Source organism: Artibeus jamaicensis, unplaced genomic scaffold, assembly GCF_021234435.1.
Source record: "Artibeus jamaicensis isolate MK-2021 breed Jamaican fruit bat unplaced genomic scaffold, CSHL_Jam_final scaffold_847, whole genome shotgun sequence".
NCBI lineage: Eukaryota > Metazoa > Chordata > Mammalia > Chiroptera > Phyllostomidae > Artibeus > Artibeus jamaicensis.
In genome coordinates this window covers 9,037,591-9,063,899 of record NW_026522057.1, presented here as the reverse complement: position 1 = coordinate 9,063,899, position 26,309 = coordinate 9,037,591, and the positions used below count along the sequence as shown (strand labels likewise).

Here is a 26,309-nt window from a genome sequence, read left to right as displayed (position 1 = left end):
ATTTGGGCCATGTTTTTTTGTCTTGATGCACCTGTGACATTGTAAGGGGTGGAGCCTTAGGTATTTGCCAGGGCGGGGCAATCCACTTCACTGTATTGTGGCACTATATGTGGGGGAGGGGTCTGAGAGGGAACAGTGCTGCTTGTATGGCTGTCCCCCTGCTTCCATTCACTTCCCTCACTTTCCACAAGTGGATTGTGCCCTTTCAGGTGCCAATTCCCAGGTGGGCAGCTGGGCTTGTGTACGTTCCAGGATCCTTTGGGCCCCTGCAACAGTGTCTCCTGTGAGAGCAGGACTTTTTCCCGCTGCCTCAACCTCCTCAAGTTTTTACAGAGGTTTTGAGGCTTTGGTTTCCTGCTCTGGAGCCCTGGGTTGCATGGTCTGTCTTGCTCCCCAGTTGTTCCTCCTGGCTTATATATTCAGGCAAATGTGGGATATCCCAGTCTGCCAGCTGCTTTGTTGCCCACTCTGGCTCCTCATCTCCGCTCCTCCTACCAGTCTGGATGAATGTTTCTTTAACTCTTGGTTGTTGGACTTCCATATAATTTGATTTTCTGGCAGTTCTGGTTGTTTCTTGTTTTTAAATCAATTGTTATCCTTCTTTTGGTTGTGTGAGGAAATGAAGCGTATCAAATAGTTAATATTTTAATTTCATTCTTTCTGTTTTTCTGCCTTCTCAAGAGCTTGAACTGCTTGCCTTTGACCAAAGATAGTACCTGAGAAACATTTTCTATCCAGCATATAGACTACTGAGCTCTTTGAGGTCAGGGATCTCATGTGCTCATCTTTCTTTACATCTCCCAGTATGTTGTCTTATAAATTTAAATGTTATGTATGTATACTCACACATTTATAAGCGAAATTAAAAAAACTTCCGTTTCATAATTCCCTATCAGTATAGAATATAAAATACAGATTGGTACAGTGAAATGCCAGGTCTGTTGCCCAGCTTTGACAATTGAACAGTGAATCAATATTTTGCCACTTTCTTGTCTCATCTTCCTTTTTCTTTCATTTTTTTGTTGAAGTAATCTTAGGCATTACATCATTTATAAATATTTCTGTGTGTATTCTAAAGGGTAAGAATGAACAACAGCCACAATACTGTTAAAACTAACAAAGTCGAGGGTTGTTTAATCCAGTCTCTGTTCACATTTCTCTGATTCTTTAAATATCTTTTTATATTTGGTTTGTTTAAATCACAATCCAAACAAGATTTACCATTTCATTTGGTTTATATGTCTCTTAATTTTCTCTCATCTTTAACCACCTCCAGCACTTCTTCCCATGCTGTTTGTTGCAAAAGTAGGTCATTTGTCTAGGAGAATTTTCCACATTCTGTATTTGGTTGATTGAGTTCTTGTGGTGTCAAATATATTGTTACCCTTCTTATTTCCCACAAATTAGTAGTTAGATATATAGGGCAGTAGTTCTCAACTTTGGCTAAAACTTTAGTAGAATTACCTGGAGAGCTCTTATTTAAAAAACTTTTTTTTTTGTAAAGTAGTTTTGTATTTTTTTTTTTAAGAGAGAGAGACATCAGTGTGAGAGAGATACATCGATTGGTTGCTTCCCGTATGCGCTCTGACCATGGGATGGAACCCTCAATCTAGGTATGTGCCTTGACTAGGAATCAAACCAGCAATCTTTCAATCCACAGGATAGCACTCCAACAAACCAAGTCACACTGGCCAGGGCATCTAGAGAGCTTTTAAATATCCTGATTTTCAGGTCACATTTCAGATCAATTAAATCAGAATCCATGAGGTCGATTGTAGGCATCAGAAATTTAAAAACAAAATTTTCTGAGTGATTACAATCTGCAGCCAAGGTTGAGGACTTGAATTGGTAGAGCTCGATAGGATTTAGGTTCAGTTTTTTTAGAAAGAAAAATTCATAAGTAGATTGATTATATAATTTATTTCCAGTCAGACAATTTTAAGAATGAAAGAGTGTGCTAGTTAATAATTACAGTGGGACAATAGCCGTAAACTGTTACTATCTTGGACAAATTAGGGTACGTAATTATCCTGTTAGAGGATACTGTGAATTTTTGTTGCATCATTCTAATAGGCATATAAATGGTTGTGGCACTTACAGTGATAATAAAATTGATCAGTTTAGGGTGTGTCAGCAGGATCCTAATATAGTTTAACTTTGTACCTAATGTATTTATCAGCCATTGATGATTATTGCCTACATTCATTATTTCATTAGAAGAGTGATTTTTCTGTATATTCTACTACATTTATTCACTGGAATTCTTCCATAAAGAATTCCCTCATCAATTATTTGTTTATCCTGTAAGATCATTTGTATAACAAAAGCAGAGTGAGTGTTTAGTTTTTCCCATATTTACCAATTTTTAGAAAAATGAGTTGATGGTTTAGTAAATTCCAAAGGTAATGTTTGGGAGGGGATATCATAATAGACTTATGGATTTTAATATATTCATTATATTTAAATTTATTGTCAGTATTTCTTTTTTGATGTTTAAAATTGTCACATTATGAGTTGCTATAGCATATCACTACAAACTTGATGGCTTAAGACAACAGAAATTTATTTGCTCACAGTTCTGGAAGTTACAAGTCCGAAATCAAGGTGTGGGGAGGGCCATGATGTCTCTGAAGGCTCGAAGGGATATCTTTTGTCTCTTCAACTTTTGGTGGCCTCAGATTTCCCTTGATCTGTGGCAGTGTAACTCCAGTGTTTGCCTGAGTTCGCAGGGCCTTTTCTCCGTCCATATCTTTTCTGTTTCTTCTAAGGACAGTCTTCTTTGGATTTAGGGTCCATTCAAATCCAGGGTGATCTCATCTCAAGATCCTTATATTAATTACATCTAGAAAGAAAAAAAAGTTTGTTTTTTAAAAAAATATTGTATTTTTTGCCTTGGCTGGTGTAGCTCAGTGGATTGAGTGCAGGCCTGTGAACCAAACCATCGCGGTTCCATTCCCAGTGAGGAGGGCACATGCCTGGGTTGCAGGCCAGTTCCCACTGGGGGACACATGAGAGGCAACGATACATTGATATTTCTCTCCCTCTCTCCTTCCCCTCTAAAAATAAATGAATAAAGTCTTAAAATTTTTTTTTATTTTTAAAAAAGATTTTATTTATTACTTTTAGAGAGAGGGAAAGGGAGGGGGGAAGAGAGGGAGAGAAACATCAGTGTAGGAGAGATATATTGATTGCTTGCCTTTCACGTGCCCCCTGCTGGGGACCTGGCCTGCAAACCAGGCATGTGCCCTGCCTGGAAATCAAACCAGCGACCTTTTGGTTCATAGGCTGGTGCTCAATCCACTGAGCCACACTAGCCAGGGCTAGAATGTGACCTTTTTTATTCCTAAAAGGTCACATTCTAAGATTCTAGGTGGTCATACATAGCCTTTGGGGGCCACAATTCAGCCTACAACAGGGTCTTTAAGGTCAGCACCTGAATCCTTTTTAAAAATTGTTATTATTTTATACTTAAATAATTACTTTACATTTTTTTGTGCAAACTATAACACAATTTAACATTTTAACCATTTAAAGTATATAATTCAGTGGCATTAAGTACATTAACAATGTTGTGCAACTATCACCACTCACTATTTAATCCCAAACAGAAACTCCGTACACATTAGGGAATAACTAACTCCTCATTGCCCTTCCCTACAGCTCCTGCTGTACTTTAATCTACTTTCTGCTTCAATGAATTTGTCTATTCAGATATTTCATGTAAGTGGAATCATGTAATATTTGAACATTGGCATCTGGCTCTTTCAGTTAGCATGTTTTCAGGGTTCATCCATGTTGTAGCATGTTTTAGAACTTCATTGTTTTTTAATAGCTGAATAATAGTCTATTGTGTGTGTGTGTGTGTGTGTGTGTATATATATATATATATATATATATATATATACACTACATTTTGTTTACTCATTCATCTGTTGGACAGTTAGGTGGTTTCTACCTTCTAGCTCTTGTGAAAAAATTCTATAAACTTCTATACAACTTGCTATTTGAGTCCCTTTGTTATATTCTTTTGGCTATGTAACTGGAAGTGCATTTGATGGGTCACATGGGAGTTCTGAGTTTATCTTTTTGAGGAATCACCAAACTTCCACAGAGGCTGCACCAGTCTCCATTCCCACTGACAATGAAGGAGGGTTCTGATTTCTCCACATCCTCTCCAGCACTGTTCTTTTTTTTTTTTCTTTCTTTCTCTTTTTGATAGCTATCCTAGTGGGTGTGAAAGTAGTATCTCTTGGTTTTGATTTATATATTTTTTAATGACTAACAATATTGAGTATGTTTCTTACATGTATAGGTGCCATTTATATATCATTCTTGGAGAAATGTTTATTTAAATTCTTTGTTTTGCCCTCATTGGTGTGGCTCAGTGGACTGAGCACTGGCCTGTGTTGTGGACTGAGAGGTTGGTTGCAGGTTCAATTTTGGGTCAGGGCACATGCCTGGCTTGTGGGCCACATCCCCAGTTGGGGGAGTACGAGAAGCGATTGATGTTTCTCTCTCTGTGCCTCTCCCTACCTTCCCCTCTCTCTAAAAAATAAATAAAATCTTTAAAAAATTAAAAGAAAATAAATTTTATGACCATTTTAATTTTTATTTATGTAAATCCTCTCTCACTGGTATGTTTATTGATTTTAGAGAGAGAGGAGAGACAGAGAGAGTGAGCAATATTGATGTGAGAAACAATTCATATATTGTCTTCCATATACATCTTGACCAGGGACATGGCCTGCAAACATATGCACGTACCCTGACCCAGGGAGTTGAACTGACGATCTTGTAGGATGACACCCAACCCACTAAGCCACACCAGTCAGGGCTCCTTTGCCTATTTTTAAATTGCGTAGTTCATCTTTCTGTTTTAGGAATTTATATATTCTAGATATTAAATTCTTACCAGATAACATGATTTGTAAATATTTTCTCCCATTCTCTGGGTTGTCTTTTTACTCTCCTGATAGTGCTCTTTGATCCCTAAGTTTTCAGTTTTGATGAAGTCCAGTTTATCTGTGTTCCTATTGCAGCTTGTGTTTTTGTTGTCATATTTAAGAAATCATTGCCACATCTAGGATCAGTAGTTTTTCCATTATGTTTACGTCTAAGAATTTTATATTTTAGCTCTTAGATTGGGTCTTTAACCCATTTTAAGTTAATTTTAGTTTATGGCATAATGTAATTGTATAATTTTGTTCTTTCGTATGTGGATACCCAGTTTTTTCAGCATTGTATATTGAAGTCTTTTCCCCCCGTTGATGATCTTAGAACTCTTGCAAAAATCACTTGACCTTTGCATTAATCATCTTGGGTTTCAATAACAAAGTACCATAAACTTGGTGATTTAAACCATAGAAATTTATTTCTCCCAGCTCTGAAGAATGACCTAACTCTAAATGACCTAAGAAACTACCAAGTCAAATAGATGCTTTTCAGATCTTTCATCCTTTCTTTCTCTCTCCCTTTCTGTCTCTGTCTCTCTCTCCTTTGAGAAAGAGAGGAAGAGAAAAAGAAAGAACAATGTATTGTTCCACTTATGTGTATATTCATTGGTTGAATTTTGTACATGCGCTGACCAGGGTTGGAACTTACAACCTTGGCCTATTGAGAGCATGCTGTAACCAACTGAGCTACCTCAGCGAGGAAAGAACCTTTCTTATTTGATCTTAGATATCTTACTCTGTTGCCCATTCCCTCTCTGAAACCTCTCCCTTTGTTTATAAGAAGGCATTCTCATGGTTCTTTTCTTGGATTGCTTCCTTTTGGTCATCTTTAATGCTTTTTGCATGCTCAGTAAGTATTGTTCCCTAGGCCTGTATTTTTCTTGGGTTAATCTCTTCTACAGTTGTAGTGCTTTATTTGTATTTTGATGCCTTATAAGTATTGCTAATTCAGTATGCCTAAAACAGAACTTTTTTTTTTTAACTGAACCCTTTATCCTCTGGCAAGTACTTGCTCTTCCAAATAGTGCCCTATTCCTTCTCTACCTGGTTTTCTTCCTATAGTCTGTCTTTTAATTATTGTCTTTTAGTCTACCCAAGTTAGGAACTTCTGAGTCATCTTGCTTTTTCCCTTTCCCTTAATCAGTTTTAATTTTTAAGTCTTGTGCAGATTACTTCAGATACAATTGTGAAAACTTTATTTCTGCTGTGCCACCATCCTAGTTCTTGTACTCAATTTTGCTTATTTTATCTTCTTATTTTCATGTCTTAACAATTCTTCTTTTCCTTTTCCCTTCTCTATTGTTTTGTCCATTCCATTCATTTTGTACACTTGGACACTGCTTTATATTTGAAAATGAGAAACTATTCATCTACAAAATGACAGATTGGCTCCCTTAGTAGTACTGCAATTCACCTCATAGAGAGCAGGCTGACAGCTTGGGGTGGGTGAGGGTGGGGTGTTGGGAGGGTGGAGGGATGGAGGAAAAAGGCGGGGAGGAAGACAAAGAACTCTTGGGGTAGGGACAACAGTGGTACTCGCAAGGGATACTGGGGTGAGTGGAAGTGGAAGATGGTATAGAGGGTATAAATGGTAATAGAAAAAGTACTGTAAAATAAAAAACTCCCACAAAATCTTAGAACACCTTAATTCCATTTATTCCCCTCATGACTTTTATTAAATTGTTGTCATGTTTTAATTTAAAGTTATTGTCATGTAGTCAGTTTAAAAATGTAAATTTAAAAACAATTGCATAGAAGTCACAAGGGGAATAAATGGAGTTAGATTGTTTTAAGATCTATTTTTTCAGTAGAAAAGTAAATATATTAATGTAAAAAAATATGATCGCAGTTCCCCAAGATAGGCACTGTTTGTATTCTTTCCCTGTGGTGAGAGGCAGGTTGCCTGACAGATCTCACTCTCCTCCTAGAAATTTACTTTTGCTTCAGAGAGAGTTTCTTTCTGATTTTCTCTGCCACTATTGTGCTAGCCTTGGTAGGGGTTCTACTTTGGCCCTGCAGACCAAATGTAGAGACAGACTCTTTGCTTAATGTCACCCAGAACAGTTGAGACCAGCCTGTGGCTTTTCAGTTTGCAGGCCAGTGCTCAATCCATTGAGCCTCAACAAGACTTTATTAAAAGTTTAGTAGGAAGGAATTATAAAATACATATAATTGTTCTTACATGTGGCTGATCAAGGAGAAATGGGCAACATTAACCTGCTCAACCTTTAGCCTGTCTTATAGTGAGCAGAGGACATCTTTTCTTTGGAACCAGGAAACAGCTTGAAATCCAGGGGGGAAGAATTAAGTTTTTGCCTCTTCTTCTAATGACCTATTATCCTGACCTATAATTTGTTGTCTTTTGGCTGACTGGATATGAGTTCACTTCTGGATTACCTCCTTTCATCAGAGTTGTATTATTTGTTACTTGGCCCCAGGAGAGCAAACAGACCAACTTCAGTACAAGAGAGATTGTTTATTCAGCAAATAAGTTAGGATGTGCATCAGGCATGGTTTTAGGTGCTGGAGAAATAGTAATGAACAAGAAAGACAAAGGTTTGTGTTAGTGGTGGGGGCAGGATAGAAAATAAACAAGAGACAGATCAAATAATTTCAGGCAGTGAAGAAAATAATAAAGCATGAGATAATATGATAGTGATTGGAGTGGGAAGAGACAATGTTAGATATTTCTCCGAGAAGCCATTGTGTGGTTTCAAATATGATTTATTTAAGAAATTCCTTTAGATTCTGTGTACAAGACAAACTTCAGGGAGCAAGATGGGGAAAAGGGTCAGTTAAGAAGCTGTTGATGTAATCCTCATGTGAAATCATCATAGTTTGAATGGGTAGAGATGGTGAGAATTGATTGTGGTACAGTTTGGAGGGGGAGTCTATAGACTTGTTGATGACTATAGGGAAATAAGAATACTGTTGACCCCTAGTTTCTCACTTTGAAAAACTAGATAGTGCTTTAGCCTATGTGGCTCAGTTGGTGGGAGTGTTGTCCTGTAACTGAAAGGTTGCCAGTTTGATTTCCAGTCAGGTTACATACCCAGGGTGTGCTTTGATCCCCAGTGGTCCTGCTGCATCCGGGAGGCTACCAGTCAGTGCTTCTCTCTTGCATCTATGTTTCTCTGTCTTACTCTCTCCCTTCCTCTCTCCCTGAAAAGAAATGGAAAAAATGTCCTCGGCGAGTATATGAAAAAACAAAACAAAACAAAAAAAATAACTAGATAGCTGCTTGCACCATAAGTGGAGATAGAGATGAAGGAGAAAGCTATTATTTCCTGACTTTAGGTTACTCTCCTGATCTAATTTACTGATGGTTATGTAACAACTTCAGTGTAGTGTCTAGATCAGAGTTTCTTAGCCTTGGTACTATTGACATTTTAGACCAGATAAATTCTTTGTTGGGGATGGGGTAAGTTGTCTTATGCATTGTGGATGTTTAGCAGCATATTTACCATCTGACAACTATATGCCAGTAGCACTGAGTCCTTATTTGTGACAACTAAAACTTTCTTCAGACATTGCCAAGTGATTCCCTGGAGGAAGGGGGCAGAGGTAGGGGCAGAATTGCTCTGGTTGAATATCACTGGTGTGGGTACTCAATCATATATCCTAAAGACTTGTGCAAAGTTTTGATAACTGCATGTAGTTTGGTAACTACCACTACAGTAAAGATAGAAAACAGTTCCATTGTCCCCCAAACTCCTTCATGTCCCTTTATAGCTAGCCTTTCCCCTACCTCTAGCCCCTGATCCCTTTTCTATTCTATAATTTTGCCTTTTCAGGAAGTCATATAAATGATATCTTAAAGTTTGCAGCCTTTTGAGTTTTGTTTCTTTTACTTGGCACAATGTGTTTGAAATCATTCATGTTGTTTCATTTATCGGTGGCTAATATTCCCTTTTATGGATGTACCATAGTTTATGTTTTTGCCAGTTTAAAGACAATTGTATTCTAGTTTTTGGTGATTATGAATAAAGTCATTGTAAACATTTACATATAGGGTTTTTAAAAAAGATTATATTTATTTTAGCAAGAACATACTACCTTTACTAATTTCTATTTTAAAAAATATTTAGCCCTGGCTGGTGTGGCTCAGTGGATTGAGCGCGGGCCTGCGAACCAGACAATCGCGGTTCGATTCCCAGTCAGGGCACATGCCAGGGTTGCAGGCAGGTTCCCTGCAGGCCAGTTCCCAGCAGGGGACGCACGAAACGCAACCATACATTGATGTTTCTCTCCCTCTCTCCTTCCCTTCCCCTCTAAAGATAAAGAAATAAAATCTTAAAAAAAAATATATATTTAAAGCAGAGTATACAAAAGAAAAAAAAGCTTTCATTTCAAAAAAAGAATTAAAAGGAAAAAACTTATTATGCTGGGTATAATTTCTTTATACATGTTTGTTCAAATTTAACTCTTTCCACAATGAGTTTGAGGCAGTTTACAAAAAGATATATATTTTAAAAGATGCAGCCTTGGCTGGTGTAGCTCAGTAGATTGAGCGCAGGCCTGCGAACCACACGATCGTGGTTCGATTCCCAGTCAGGGCACATGCCTGGGTTGCAGGCCAGTTCCCAGCAGGGGACTCATGAGAGGCAACGATACATTGATATTTCTTTCCTTCTCTCCTTCCCTTCCCCTCTAAAGATAAATAAATAAAATCTTTAAAAAAAAGATGTAAACAAATAAGGACCATGGTAAAGGAAATTACAGATAGGATCATTTTAATGTTGTGGTTAATTAGAGAATATGATTAGTTAAGTATGCCCCATTATAAAAATGGAGCAAACTACTGCTTCTGTGAAGAAACAGCATTTTATAGCACTGATTCTAGAACATTTCAGATTGAATCTTCAGTGGAAGACACTGAGTAATGTAATGAAGTGTCTTCAGTAACATTTTCATTTTAACAGAAAAAAGTCTGAATTTCTTGCCTATAGGTTTTTGCATAAACATGTTTTCCTTCCCTTTGGGTGAGATTACTAGGTCATATATGTTTTCTTACATTTCATTTTGGGTGTTATGTATTCTGGATACAAATCTTTTATTAGATAAGTGTTTTGCAAATATTTTTTCATAGTCTGTGGCTCATCTTCATTTTCTTAAGAATGTTTTTCGAAGAGCAGAAATTGAGACTGAGGCTGGTGAGTATACCTTCATACACAGACACAAATTTAATTTTGTGGGAATCAGCAGATAGACAATATCAGAGGACCCAGGCGAAAACTCATTATGGTGTATTTGTTTTTACTTGGCAATATACTTCAGAATCCTCCTTCCTACTCCTTACAATACACAAATGTCCAGTTCTTATCTATTTATACCTTCTGAAGTAGACTGTGGGGGAGAAAGAAAGTGGATTATAGAGAACCACTGTCAGTAGAATTTTGGCCCTGGTACATACTACCATACCATAACATGGTTTCTGTTTCCTTATCGATAAAGTGGAAATCAAGACACTCACTCTTTGTAGGTTTCAGTAGTTTAGTGCACATGAAACCTAGTGTATATTAGGTGGACTTTCTAGAAACAAAGGGGGAATAGGAGCCAAGGATAATGTCATGGAATCCTTGGAAGTCATTGCCAGGAAGTGGGAGTGAACATTACTATTTTCTTGCCTTCTGTTCTATGTGATACTTGAATTGTTTAAGAAGCAAATGTTTGCTCTGTTTATTCTTTCATTTAACCATTTTGTTTTGCTGAAATTGAGTAATGTTTTCAGAAGTTCTTGAATTCCAATATATCCTTGTAAATTCTTTCCTTCTGTGATCTTAATATTTTCATAGAATTTATGTTGGAGTTCAAATGTCTCTCCAGTGATAGTTATAGAAAACATGCATGTTTACTGTCCATGTTTTCATGTTTGATGTCTTAACATATATATTAGAGAAGTAGTTTCCTTAATATAATTTTACATATGGAAAATAATTTGCTTTATTTTTTTAGTTGTTATTTTTGGAAGAAAAGAATACAGAAAGGTCCCAAAAGAGATGAGTTATTTTTAGAGTTATTGTAAGAAGTTTTATTCAGCAGAAAGCTGCTTGTTTATTGTGAGTACTACAACTTAGCCTTTAAGAGGTTTCTCAGTTGATTACTACTTTTTAAAAAATATTGATTGATTGATTGGAGAGTGAAGGGATGGGGGGAGGAGAGAGAGAGAGAGAGAAAGAAAAAGAAACAAACATTGATTTGTTGTTTCACTTATTTATGCATTCATCGGTTGCTTCTTGAATATGACCTGCCTGGGGATCAAACCTGCAATCTTGGTATACTGCCATGACACTCTAAACAACTGAGCTACCGGGCAAGTAGTTGGTAACTACTTAAAAAAAAACTTCGCTATACAAATTTTAAAACAAATGTAGGACAAATAGTTTAACTAACATTCAAATATTCATAATTTATCTTTTACCTCCTTGTTTTATCTGTTCCATATTTCTTTCCCTGGAATATTTTAAAGCAAATTCTAGACATGTTTTATTTCACCTATCAATGCAGACATAAAGTATGTCTAACGGATAATCTTTTTAAAAAATATATTATCGATTATGCCATTATAGTTGTCCGATTCCCCCCTTTATTCCCCTGCACACCCCTCCCCCACGATTCCCCTCCTTTCATTTATGTCCATGTGTCACAAGATTAACTTTAGATTCTATATTTCCCGTACTATTCTTGCCCTCTCCCCTTTCTATTTTCTGCCTACCTTCTATGCTACTTATTCTCTGTACCTTCTCCCCCCTGCTCCTCCTCCCACTCCCCTGTTGCTAACCCTCCATGTGATCTCCATTTCTGTTCTGCTCCTGATCTAGCTGTCCTCTTAGTTTGCTTTTGTTTTCGGTGTGGTTGTTAATAACTGAGTTTGCTGTCCTTTCACTGTTCATCTTTTTTATCTTCTTTTTCTTAGATAAATCCCTTAAGGGCTTGATGATGATGAACTCCTTGAACTTGACCGTATTTGAGAAGCACTTTATCTGCCCTTCCGTTCTAAATAAAGGCTTTGCTGGATAGAGCAATCTTGGATGTAGGTCTTTGGATTTCATGACTTGGAATACATCTTTCCAGCCCCTTCTTGCCTATAAGGTCTCTTTTGAGAAATCAGCTGACAGTCTGATGGGAACTCCTTTGTAGGTGACTGTCCCCTTATCTCTTGCTGCTTCTAGGATTCTCTCCTTCATTTTAATCTTGGCTAATGTAATGATGATGTGCCTTGGTGTGTTCCTTCTTGGGTGCAACTTCTTTGGAACTCTCTGAGCTTCCTGGACTTCCTAGAAGTCTAGTTCCTTTGCCAGATTGGGGAAGTTCTCCTTTACTATTTGTTCACATAAGTTTTCCACTTGTTGCTGTTCTTCTTCCCTTTCTGGTACCCCTATAATTCAGATGTTGGAACGTTTAAAGATGTCCTGAAGGTTCCTAAGCCTCCTCATTTTTTTGAATTCTTGTTTCTTCATTCTTTTCTGTTTGGTTGTTTCTTTCTTCCTTCTGATCCACTCCCTTGATTTGAGTCCCAGTTTCCTTTCCATCACTCTTGGTTTCCTGTGCATTTCCCTTCATTTCACTTAGTTTAGCCTTCATATGTTCCTCTAATTTGTGACTAAAATCAGCCAATTCTCTGAACATCCTGATCACCAATGTTTTGAACTGTGCATCTGAAAGGTTAGCTGGTCGCTTAGATTTATTGGCTCTGAGGCTTTGAGCTATTCTTGAGTGAACCTTTGGTTCATAGGCTTTGGTTCATAGTGTTTTGGTCTGTTTGCACCTGTTATGTATGAGGGGCGAAGCCTTAGGTGTTCACCAGGGCTGGGCGACCCAGTTGCTGGGTTGTGATGCTGTATGTGGGGGCGGGGTCAGAGAGGGACAATGGCATTTGTTCTGTACTCTCTCAGATTTCTGTCCCGTCTGCCACTTCCCACAAGCAAATCGGGCCCTTATGATGCTGGTTCCCTGGTGTGTGGGCTCGTGTACCCTCCAGGACCCTGTGGGTTCTCTCCAGTGAACTCTCTGTGAGCTTAGGAGCCTCTCCCGGCACCTCGACCCTCTAAAGTTTTTCCAGTTGGTGCTTTCAGACTCTAATTCCCATTGCTGGGGTCCTAGCCTGAGTGGTCTGTCTCACTGGGCGTTTCTTTGCTTGGTTTATCTGTGCTCGAATGTGTGACCGAGGTCAGCTGGCCGCCCTGTGCCCTCACTGGATCCATCCGTTGCCACCCCACGCCTGGGATTCACCAGCTGCTGCCTGTGCTCCTCCTGGGTCACAGTCCAACCAATCTTTCCTGCCCTACCCTGCTCCACCGCTAACTCTGCCCCTCTTACCTGTCTGGCTGAATGGTTCTTTGTTGTCGGACTTCCATACAGTTCAATTTTCTGTGTTTTGGCTGGGTTTTCATCACTAAAACTTTGTTGTCTTTAAACTTGGTTGTATGAGGAGGCACAGTGTTTCCACCTATGCCTCCATCTTGGCCGGAAGTCTGATGGTCATTTAATTCTTTTACTTCTCTGGTACCTATTAGTTATGATTATTATATTTTATAGAGAAGAATTTTCTGTTACCAGCTATTTATTTTCCCTATTACCTTGAAATATGTTAATACAAAAAAATAATTTTAAAGAGTGAGTCAGTGCCCTGGCAGCCTTCACAAATGTCCAATGAAGGTTTTTGGGGGGACGGTTGGCAAAGGAGAGGAGTATCATGATAAATCATTTGAAGTAAATTAATCAATATTTATTTTGTGTTAGTATGTTGTACCATCTTTGATCAGTAAAGAGCCTCTTTAAATTAGTTCTTGAATCATTTCGTTATGATTCCTGTAATCTTTGATAATTTATTGCTTTCTGGTTCAAGATGAATCAGGCTCATGTATATATTTCCCACTCCACACCTGAAATCAGGAGCCCTGGTTCCTTTTAGTGGGAAATGGTATTTAGAGACTGTAACACTTGATCATTTTTAAAGTTTTATGATTTTTTAAAAAGATTTTATTTACTTATTTTTAGAGATGGGAAGGGAGGGAGAGATGGAGAGAAACATTAATGTGTGATTGCCTCTCGAGTGCCCCCTGCTCGGAACTTGGCCCGAAACCCAGGCCTGTTCTCTGACCGAGAATCGAACCAGTAAACCTTTGGTTCATAGGCTGGAGTTCAGTCCATTGTGCCACACCAGCCAGGGCTAAAGTTATATGTTCTTAAAATTTATATTTAGCAGGGTTCTTTGAAGTTTCTACCTGGTGTAGGAAACTTTGTTCTAAGAATTTTTATGTTGGACTCTAAGAATTGAATTTTTCAGTTGGACTCTTTTGAAGACTTTGAAAAGGTAAAGTGACAAAGATTCGCAGATTGAATGTAGTCTTTACTTTGTGGGTTTTAAGAGAAATCTAAAATGTAAGGAAACTAGGCCTTGGCTAGATAGCTCAGTTGGTTAGAGCATTGTCTGGATATGCTAACTAAGGTTGTGGGTTTGATTCCTGGTCAGGGCACATATAAGAATCAACCAATGAAACCATAAATAAGTGGAAAACAAATTGATGCTCTCTTTCTTTCTCTCCCTTCATCTCTCTTTCTAAAAATCAATCAGTAAAAAGCCAAAAAAAAAAAAAAAAGGAAAGGAAACAAATAAAAGTTAAAAATTAAAGTATGCATAAAGCCAGTATAAGGAAAATTAGAATTTTAATATTAAAACAAAAGTATTCATAGCAAAGTAATTAACTGCCCCAAATTTGACTTTGTTTGTAAAGATATAATTAACATTGAGGTTGTAACTGCTATGAATCTTTGTGTATCTAAAAAAACCCCTTGCATTGAAGTATATAAAACAAAATCAAGCTATCTAGCCTTTTTTTCCTAGTTCCTGTTTTTTGTATTTGAAGAGAGAGTGTGTATTAGATTATCTAGGTACATGCCTTTTATCATTTCCTCTTTTTTTGTCCAAACCTATTTTCTTTTATTCCTCTGAGGGTTTATAGCTCTCTTTTTTAAAAAATATATTTTATTGATTATGCCATTACAGTTGTTCAATTTCTCCCCTTCATTCCCCTCCCCCCTGCACACCCCCTTCCCACCATTTCCCTCCTTTAGTTTATGACAACGTGTCTCAAGTTCTTTAGATTCTATATTTCCCCTACTATTCTTGCCCTACCCCCTGTCTATTTTCTACCTATCGTCTATGCTATTTATTTTCTACACCTTCTTCTCCCACTCCCCTGTAGCTAACCCCTCCATGTGATCTTCATTTCTATTGTTCTGCTCCTGATCTAGCTGTCCTCTTAGTTTGCTTTTGTTTTAGGTGTGGTTGTTAATAACTGAGTTTGCTGTCCTTTCACTGTTCATCTTTTTTATCTTCTTTTTCTTAGGTAAGTCCCTTTAACAGTTCATATAATAAGAGCTTGGTGATGATGAACTCCTTGAATTTGATCTTATCTGAGAAGCACTTTGTCCTTCCATTCTAAATGAAGGCTTTACTGGATAGATCAATCTTGGATGTAGGTCTTTGGATTTCATGACTTGGAATACATCTTTCCAGCCCCTTCTTGCCTATAAGGTCTCTTTTGAGAAATCTGCTGACAGTCTGATGGGAACTCCTTTGTAGGTGACTGTCCTCTTATCTCTTGCTGCTTCTAGGATTCTCTCCTTCATTTTAATCTTGGCTAATGTAATGATAATGTGCCTTGGTGTGTTTCTTCTTGGGTGCAACTTCTTCGGGACTCTCTGAGCTTCCTGGATTTCCTGGAAGTCTATTGCCTTTGCCAGATTGGGGAAGTTCTCTTTTATTATTTGTTCAAATAAGTTTTCCATTCATGGCTGTTCCTCTTCCCCTTCTGGTACCCCTATAATTCAGATGTTGGAGCGTTTAAAGATGTCCTGAAGGTTCCTAAGCCTCTCCTCATTTTTTTGAATTCTTGTTCATCCTTTTCTGTTTGGTCATTTTTTTCCTCCTTCTGGTCCACTCCTTTGATTTAAGTCCCAGTTTCCTTTCCATTACTATTGGTTTCCTGTGCATTTCCCTCATTTCACTTAGTTTAGCCTTCATATGTTCCTCTAATTTGTGACTAACATCAACCAGTTCTGTGATCACCAGTGTTTTGAACTGTGCATCTGAAAGGTTAGCTGGTCGCTTAGATTTATTGGCTCTGGGGCTCTGAGTTGTTCTTGTGCCATGTTTTGATCTGTTCGTGCCTGTTATGTATGAGGAGCGGAGTCTTAGGTGTTCACCAGGGTGGGGCCACCCAGGTCCCTGGTTTGTGACCATGTATGTGAGGGCGGGGTCAGAGAGGGACAATGGTGGTCCCCTCTACTGCTTCCTGCTGCTGGGGCCTGTGCAGTGCTGTACATCTCACTGCTCGCTCCTTCACCGCTTTACGGTTAATCTGCGCAAATGTGGATTGTGGTCAGGCCTCAGTGGGTCTGCCAACTTGGATCCTCAGTGGGTCGGCCCGCTGCTACGCCACAGCTGCGGGGTGCCCGGGTGAGTCGGGTGGGTCTTTCCTCCCCTACCTCTCTCTGCTGTTGTCTCCACCCCTCTTACCAGTTTGGCTGAAGGATTTGTTGTTGTCAGACTTCCATATAATTTGATTTTCTGTGGTTTGGCTGCGTTTTTGTTGCTAAAACTTTGTTGTTTTTAAACTTGGTTGTGCAAGAAGGCAAAGTGTTTCCACCTACGCCTCCATGTTGGTGGAAGTCTCTATAGCAGGCTATCTAGCATTTTGACATCTCTGGGCCACACCGTAAAACCCACACCTCGACCCTCAAGAGTTGTCTTGGACCACACATGAAATACATGTGTGATTACATTTGGGCATATAATCACAAAACGATCTCGTAACATTTTAGCTAAATTTACGATTTTGTGTTGGTCTGTGTTTGCAGCCGTCCAAAGCTTCACGTGACCTGCGGGCCATAGGTTGGACACTCCTGGAGAACCAAAATTTAATTGAGCAAATCTGGTACAATTATGGGGAAAATATTACCTTCTCCTTACATTCTTATGGAACATTTACAGAAGTTAATCATAATTTACACTTCATTTTACAAACTTAAAATTCAGAGACTGCATTCTGTGCCCATAGTATAATAAAGCTGAATTGAGTCAAGTGTCAATTAAGACAACCCAATCATTTGGAAATTTTAGAACTTCTAAGCAACTGTTGGGTTAAAGAAGTTGAAACTAGCTTTAATTACAAACTCTTAGTAATATAACAATAAGTTATATGTCATTTATACTTCAATTTAAGGGGAAAAAAAGAGCCGTGGCTGGTTGTGGCTCAGTGGGCCGAGCATTGCCCCACAAAGGTAAGTAAGAGTCTCAGGTTTGTTTCCTGGTCAGGGCACATGACTGGGTTGCAGGCTGGTCCCTCATTGGGATGCTGACCAGTGTTTCCCTCACACATTGATGTTTCTCTTATACTTTCTCTCTCTCCCTGCCCTTCTCTCTAAAAATAAATAAGTAAAATTAAAAAAATAACAGAGCATGCCATACATATCACAACTTTGGATATATACAGTTATAATCTAAAGAAAATATTTAGCATTTAATGCTTTTAGTGTAAATAAATTGCTTATTCAACTTTATATGTGTGTGAGAAAGTGTGAGAAGAGACCAGTACAGTGAATAAGTTTCTGACAAGTCTAATTGAGGAAAAAGAAAATAGAAAGTAATCCTAAGGATAGGAAGAAGCTATAACCATAAATAGATTGGGATAAGGTATTGAACTACTATATGTATAATTAACTCGGTGCTGATACAGATACACATTAGATGAAATGGAAGATTTTCTAAAATAAATTACAAAAATGGTTCAAGAAGAAAAAAATCCTGAACAGGCCAATAACTTTAAGAAATGGTAAATGTCAATGAACAACCCCTCAAGTTTCTAATTTTTCTTTGAAAGCTTTGAGGAAAAATTTGCTCTCATGTTTTAAAAAATATTTGCCAAAATAGAAAAATTCTTACATGAAGATGCCAAAAAAAGATATTGGTATGTTTAGTATTAATTTCTGATAAAGTCCTATTGTATAAAACTAAGAATAGAGGGTTATTTCCTTCATATTTATTAGAATCCACCAGCCGTCCCTGGAAATTTTGGAGGGATGCTTGCTATTACCATAATTACTTATTACTGTTCTGAAAGTTCGAGGCAATATAGTTAGATGAGGAAAGGAAATAAGTATAAAGTTGGGGAACAGTATTATCATTTTCAATGACACAGTTATTAGCTATAAATCTCAACCATATCAATAGAAAATATTTTATGGCTAATAACTAAAAATGCAAAAGTGAAAACAAATTGGAGGAAAATAATATTAGGATTATAACAGGGAATAGTAAAATGCCTAGTTACAAAATAAAAATATTTTTTAAAAACCTCACAAAACCCAATAATGTGACTATGAATAGTTGGAAAACGTTTTTAAAAGAGTAATTCACAAAGTAATAAAAAATTTAAATTTCTTTGGATAGACCTAATAAGACATATTAAAATGTCTTATTTTAATATGAAACTTAAAATGATGGCTTTACCTAAGGACATGATAATAAAGTAACAATAATTACAACAACTAACTTTTTATTTAGCATTGTTTTAGGCATATGTCTTAACTCATTAATCCTCCAAAAGACCCTGTAATGTAGTGTTAATCCTGAGGGTAATAGGAAAAGTGCCTTGTCAAGGTTATTTATCTGGCTAGAATGAGGAAGAATGGGATGGGATCCCATTCAGGCTGTAAAGGAGAATCTATAACCCCTAAGTTTTAATGATATCCATGTACCTACACAGGTGAACAAAAAATATGTCCCATTAAAATATTATTTCAGTCAGTATTGCAGTGGAGTTTTGTTTTTCTTTAATCTTGATGGTGAGGAAGGTAGAATTTGAGAAAATAGTGATTAAGTTCACTAGGAATTATAGATATGTGAAAGATAGCCAAAACAGTTTCAAATTAGAAGAATAATGGAGGAGTGCAGGTGTAGGGAAATGGGCCAGTTACTTTGTTCTATAGAATCTTGACTATAACACCGATATAGGAATACTCATCATTATAAGTAAAGAAACCAATTAATGTCTTTATATAAGAATATACTTATTAATTCATTAAATGATGTCTGGACAGTTTACTAGTCATTTGGGCAAAAATAAAGTTAGATCTTTTTCTTACTCCAGATGCCAAAACAAATTCTAGGGGGATGGGATATAAATTTAAGAAAATGAAACTAAGAATGTGGGAAGTAGGGGAGGATGTAGGCAGGGGATAGTAATGAGGGAAAAATGGGGACAACTGTAATTGAACAACAATTAAAAAAAAGAAATGGAAACTTAAAGTATCCAAAGAAAATGTAGACAACTATTAGATCATGATACGAGGAATGCTGTTCTAAGCTCATAAAAAAAACTCCACAACAATCGAAAAGTCTGATGGATTAGATTTGACTACATTGAAAAAAATTGTCACACTTTTAAAGATTTTTTTTTTAGTTTTAGGGAGAAGGGAAGGGAGGGAGAGAAACATTGATTTGCTGCCTCTCATTTGTGCCCCTCATTCTTCTTTTAGAAGAATAGGTTACTGTGCTGATAAAAGCAGATAACCATTTTAGGAGCCCTCTTAAAGGTCCTTAGTTCTTATAATTCCTTAAATGCTCCACATCCAGTCACCGTTCATGCTTTCATTCAGATGTTTGAGTGTCTGTATGAGGAATCATTGGTACTGAGGATATAGTAATGAATAATAAGTTGGAGGAAATCTCAACTCTTACAGAGTTTACATTCTAGTGATGGGTAAATGCTGATTAAATAATGTAGAAGATTCAAAATGAAAAATTTCTGTAGAGAAACAAAGCAGGAGAAGGAGATGTAATATGCTGTGGTGGAATGGAAATGCAATTTTAATTAACGACATTTAAGCAAAAATCTGAAGGAGACAAGAAAGCCAGTCATGTTGGCATCTAAGCAGAAGAACATTCAGGTAGAGGGAAGAGTGGATGTGAACTCTGCATGTGAAGTAGCAGAGTGCTGTGCATGTTTTATGAACAGCAAAGATCTGGTAGCTGAAGGTGCGTGAGCAAGAAGGTGGTGAGTAGGAGAAGAGCTCAGGGAGAGAACTGTTTAGATCCTGTGGGGGAATTTAAGTCAAGATAATTCTTTGTTGTGTCAGTTGTGTATATTGTTGACTTCTACCGTGGCCTCTGCCTACTAGTTCTCAGTAGAACTCCCTAGTTATGGTAACCCCAAAATGCCTCTGAATATTGCAAAATTTTCTAGATTTGGGGAGCAAAGTTGCACCTTTGCTCCCCAAATCTAGAAAATGATTGAAACGTACTGCTGTTCTAAATGACTGTCAGTCCCTTTGAGGAAGGCTTGGGAGAAGATTTATGGTGTTACTCATGGTAATGGTGAGGAGTCCTTTAGGACAACCCATTCTCTCCTCAGTCAAGAGGCTATGTGTCTGTGAATTGACTAGGTCTGGATACTGGGCAAATGTATTTGACTTCCACTGTGATGACTGAGGTTGGTTTTGGCCACCAGATTTAGACATTTATGTGTTAATTCAGATTAAGCTGCTCATCTCTTTCATTTGTAGGAACATCATGATCAATTAGCTACTGCTAAAGATCCCTGTGGGGTCAAAGCATTCTGATTACCCATATGTCCCCGCTGCCCTTATCTTTGGGGTTAACTCCTGCCACTTGACCTCTGCTACTTTGGGATCCTATCACCCTTAGTGAAATCAGAGAGCCCGTCTTAGTGGTGACATTTTCTGTCATCATACCTGATATATGAAAGAGAATAACTGCACAGCTTTTCAAGTATGCAGAGCTTCCCTGAGTAATATAGTGTCTCCTAGGCTCTCTCAGGGAATGTAGTTGATGTACAGGTTGCAAAGGATAAATCCACTCCAATAATCCTGTCTCCCTAAGCCTTTGAATTTTTTCCTCATAATGCCAGTGAAACTCCAGTGTTTCAATTTTATCAAACCTTATTAAATATTCATTGTGTATTTTTTAAATCCTCATCCAAGGACATGCTTATTGGTTTTAGAGAGAGGGGAAGGAAGGAGAGAGAGAGGAGAGAAACGAATTGGTTGTCTCCCATATACCCAGACTGGGGACTGAACTCTGCAACCCAGGCATGTGCCCCAATCAGGAATTGAACCTGTGACCTTTTGATTTATGGGGTGATGCTCCAACCAAGTGATTCACACTGGCCAGGGTTGTTCATGCAGCTTTGATTTGTGTTTCCCTAATGATTATCAGCTATTGTTGAGTGTACGTTTCAATCAACAAGGAAGGCATTAGAGCTTTTTTCAACTGCACGAGCTAACACATTAAATTCAGAATCTGTAGTAAGCTCACCTATATCAATGAATTCTAACCTCCTTGTTCTAATACTCTTCATAAATACTCTTCATATCTAATTGTACACGTATTCCCCCCAGGGTTTTGCCTTTATGTGTTAGCAAAATCCTGGCTTTTTTTTTTTTTAGTTTGTAAGGTATTTTTCTCTTGGGTCATATTTATACCTGTCCCTGTATAACGTGGTGAGATTTGAAGCTGCTTATGGTTCTAGTAGCAACAGGGTTGGTTGTGGTTGGTCATCAAAAAAATTAACATCTTCCCGCAAGTCATTTGGTGCACATAGGATATCACAGGATATTCAAGCAAAGGAAGGCTACTCTCCTTAGATACAGAAGGGTAAGTTATTTCTATTGAAGGTTTGAACTTGTCCCTTTCATTCTGATTCAACCACATATTTTCACTCTTAAGTGTCAGTCTCATTCCACACACCCCCGCCTTCAGTTACTGCTCTTACTTTCATGTGAGAAATTTCGTGAGACTATGAATTCATCTAATGATGTAATTCAGCTAGTTATCCAATTAAATTTTGTATTGCTTTAAATCAATAACAACCTGTGGTTAGGTTACATGAATTAATATATTTAAAAAATCCTCACCTGAGGTTATGTTTATCGATTTTAGAGAGAGAGATGGAGGGGAAGAGAAGAGAGAGGAGAGAAACAGTGGTGTAAGAGAGAAACATTGATTGGTCGCCTCTTGTATGCAACCTGACTGGCTATTGAACTCACAATCTGGGTAATTGTCCTGACTGGAAATGGAACCTGCAACCTTTTGTTATACGGGACAGTGTTCCACCAAACTGAGCCACCCAGCCAGGGCAAACATTTTTTTTTAAATACTGTCATGAAAGTGCTCTGTTTCTCAGACTGTGATTTGATTTGAGAGTTAATGGACCAGAACTTACTTTTTTCTGGAACTTCTCAAGAGCCCTTAGAGAATCCATCTCACATAAGAGACCTTGTAGTCATCATTACTGCTTGTAGCAATACTGCTTTAACAGTCATGCTACAGCCATTTGGGTTCCCAAGGCACCAGTTGGCACTTCATCACAATCAACTACAGGTGATAGCTTGATTACTCTGAAGCCACTGCATGCCAGGGATTATTAGCATCCTATTTTCTGCTTGAGCCCTATGCTTAAGCCCAAGGACACAACCAAGCCAATCTTCAAATTCCATCTTTGTGGGTACATCTGTCGTGATTACTGCCAGTACCAATCCTTTATTAGTCAGAGGTCAGAAACCTCACAGTGATTTGTATAGGGAAGGTTTAATATGAAGAATTATTAACCAGTTACGGAGAATTAATCCTAAGGGGGAAAGAGAACTTCAGAGTATACAGAATAGCAGGTAGAATATTACCCACTAACTAGGGCTGAGGCAGAGTAGCAAGGATGGAACAATTATGAAAGATACTCCATTTCTCAGCTTGAAGGCTGAGATTCAGATCTTGTTGGAGAGAATGTGTTCCACTGGATAATGGACAAGTTTGAAGTGCTGCAGATTTATGTTGGCAAGCAGGAAACTTCCCTTCTGGGGTGCCGGGAAAAGTTGCTAGGAAGCCCCTTGCTGAACCTGGCTAGGAAGATATAGCTGGGGGCACTGGCATAAATCTCCCGGAAGGATCACACCCTCTGGGGTGCTGGTAGAACTTTCTAGGAAACCAGTCACAGGGTTGTGTGTGTGTCATTGGAGACTTGTGAGAAGTTTGAGCCTGCGGTCATTGGGTGTCTTGCATGCCTCTAGCCTCTACTGGAGCAAGCAGTTTAGAGCACAGTTTAATGAGAAGAAAACCCCCTTCCGAGTTATTCCTTCAGTGCCATCTGCTGATAAAGGTTGTTAACATTGTGCCAGCTGGCAAAGGAGAAATGTTTATAGGTGCCAACTCCAGTATCAGAAAGCAAGGCAGAGAAGAGTAGATTTAGAGTTGAAAAGCAATACTTTATAATTGGTACTCAGTTACTTACATTTCTAGTACTTTTCATTCCTTTGGGTAAACCCTGATTCTTGTTATAGTGTTATTTTGCTTCTTCCCGAAGGACTTACCTTCAGTACTTCTTGTTCTGCTGATGCGCTACTGCTGCTGCTGAATTCTTCCAGTTTTTGTATATCTGAAAAAAATTATTTTGCTATTAAAAAAAAGAATAACGGTAACACATAAAACTTACCATCTTATACTTTTTTAAGTGTACAGTTCAGTGGTATTAAAAACATTTATAGGACTTCCACCAAGATGGAGGCATAAGTGGAGACACTGTGCCTTCTCACACAACCAAGTTTAGAGACAACTAAATTTTAGCAACAGAAAACACAGCCAGAACACAGAAAATTGAACTTTTCGGAAGTCTGTTAACAACAAATTCTTCAGTCTGACCGGTAAGGGGCGAAACCAGCAGCTGGTGGAGCGGGGTTGCACAGGAAAACTCGGTCACACGGACTCAGGCGCGCAGAATCCAGGCGCAGGGTTGGACCTAGTGAGCGACCGAGCGAGCGACTGCGGGGAAACAGCGAGGGAGCAGGGCTGCGGGTTGTCTATGGTTGCGCATTTGTGCGCGGATAGACAAGCGAGGGAGTGGGCGATTGGACCGGGACCCAGCCGGCAAGCTGCAGGGAGGGCGACAGGGAGGGCGCCGCCATTTCCCTGCTCTGACCCCACCTCCACATGCAGCGTCATAACCCAGCGACTCTGAGTGGCCCGGCCCTGGTGAACCACCTAAGGCTCTACTCCTACCCAGCGGTGCAACGGCTGAGGGTGCCGCCATTTCCCCGCTCTGACCACGCCCCCACATACAGCGTCACAACCCAGCGACCTGGTAGTCCAAGGCTCTGCTCCGCACACTGAAAGGGCGCGAACAGACCAAAAATGGCTCAAGAAGATCTCAAAGCCCCAGAGCCTATAAATCTAAGCATTGAAGAAATAGCAAAACTCTCAGACACACAGTTTAAAACACTGGTCATCAGGATCCTCACAGAACTGGTTGATTATAGTCACAAATTAGACAAATATATGAAGGCAAAACTAATTGAAATGAATGGAATTGCACAGGAAACCAATAGCAATGAAAGGGAAACTGGGACTCAAATCAATGGAGTGGACCAGAAGAAAGCAAATAATGGCCAAACAGAAAAGAGTCAAGAAGCAAGAATTCAAAGAAATGAGGAGAATCTTAGGAACCTCCAGGACATCTTTCAATGCTCCAACATCCGAATTATAGGGGTACCAGAAGGGGGAAAGGCACAGCCACCAGTGGAAAACTTATTTGAACAAATAATAAAGGAGAATTTCCCCAATCTGGCAAAGGAACTAGACTTCCAGGAAATCCAGGAAGCTCAGAGAGTACTAAAGAAGTTGGACCCAAGAAGGAACACACCAAGGCACATCATAATTATATTAGCCAAAATTAAAATGGAGAGAATCCTAGAAGGAGCAAGAGATAAGGGGACAGTCACCTACAAAGGAGTCCCCATCAGACTGTCAGCAGATTTCTCAAAAGAGACCTTAAAGGCAAGAAGGGGCTGGAAAGAGGTATTCCAAATCATGAAATCCAAAGACCTACAACCAAGATTGCTCTATCCAGCAAAACTTTCATTTAGAATGGAAGGACAGATAAAGTGCTTCTCAGATAAGATCAAATTCAAGGAGTTCATCATCATCAAGCCCTTATTATATGAAATGTTAAAGGGACTTATCTAAGAAAAAGAAGTTAAAGAAACATGAACAGTGAAATGACAGCAAACTCACAGTCATTAAGAACCACACCTAAAACAAAAGCAAACTAAAAGGACAGCTAGATCAGAAGTGGAAACATAGAAATGAAGATCTCAAGGAGGGTTAGCAACAGGGGAGTGGGAGGAGGAGAAGGGAGGAGAAGGTACAGAAAATAAGTAGCATAGACAGTAGATAGAAAATAGATGGGGCAAGAATAGCATGGGAAATATAGAATCTAAAGAACTTGAGACACGTGGTCATAAATTAAAGGGGGGGTAATGTTGGGTACGGTGGGGTAGGGTGGAGGGGAATGAAGGGGGGAATAGAACAACTGTAACAGCGTAATCAATAAAAAAATTAAAACACTTTATTTAAAAATTGATTTTAGAGAGAGGGGAAGGGAAAGAGAGACAGAGAAACATTGACTTGCTGCTCCACTTATTTCTGTATTCATTGGCTGATTCTTGTATGTTCCCTGGGATCAAACCTTCAACCCAGGCATATTGGCATAATACTTTAATCAACTGAGTAACAGGCCTCGAATCTGTGATTAAAAAAAATGTGTGTATGGTTTACTTAGAAGCTTGTTTAGTGTACAGATTTTGGTGTTTCTGTTATGTTTAGTTTAATACGGCTGAGGTCAGTGAATATATCCTCTATTTAACTTCTTTTAATATTTTATTGATTGTACTATTTCAGTTGTCCCAGTTTTCCACCTTTGTCCTTCTCCACCCATCCCACCCACTCCCTCAGACAATTCCTCAGACACTGTTGACCATGTCCGTGGGTCATGCATGTATGTTCTTTGGCTACTATATTTCCCATGTTGTACTTAACATCGCCACGAGCACTCTGTGACTACCAATTTGCACTTCTGAATCCGTTCACCCTTTTTGCCCATCCCCCTCACCTCCTCCCATCTGGCAGCCATTAAAATGCTCTCTGTATCTACAGTTCTGTTTTGGTACTGTTTATTTTTTAGATTCAATTTTTGATACTTATTTGTTGCCATTATATTGTTCATATTTTTGTTGTTAAGACCCTTTAACATTTCCTATAATGCTAGTTTGATGGTGATGAAGTGCTTTAGCTTTTTCTTGTCTGCGAAATTCTTTATTCTTTTCATTTATTTTTTAAAATATATTTTATTTATTTTTTAGAGAGAGGGGAAGGGAAGGAGAAAGAGTAGGAGAGAAACATCAATATGTGGTTGCCTCTCATGTGTCCCCCCTACTGGGGACCTGGCCTGCAACCCAGGCATGTGCCCTGACTGGGAATCAAACCAGTGACCCTTTACTTTACAG

At 38.5% G+C, this 26,309-nt stretch overlaps 1 protein-coding gene across 5 annotated transcripts in view; it reads left to right on the top strand.

Moving 5' to 3' along the window:
* The window catches only part of ZMYM4 (zinc finger MYM-type containing 4), a 136,180-nt gene that overhangs the window by 7,749 nt on the left and 102,122 nt on the right, over positions 1 to 26,309 (top strand). For 2 of the 5 annotated variants that reach the window (XM_037149263.2, XM_053660313.1), the window contains exon 2: positions 1,529 to 1,613. The exons of the other annotated variants lie outside the window; for them this stretch is intronic. The gene's annotated coding sequence lies outside the window, so the exon portion shown is untranslated. The remainder of the gene's footprint in view (positions 1 to 1,528; positions 1,614 to 26,309) is intronic. 5 annotated transcript variants of the gene reach the window in all.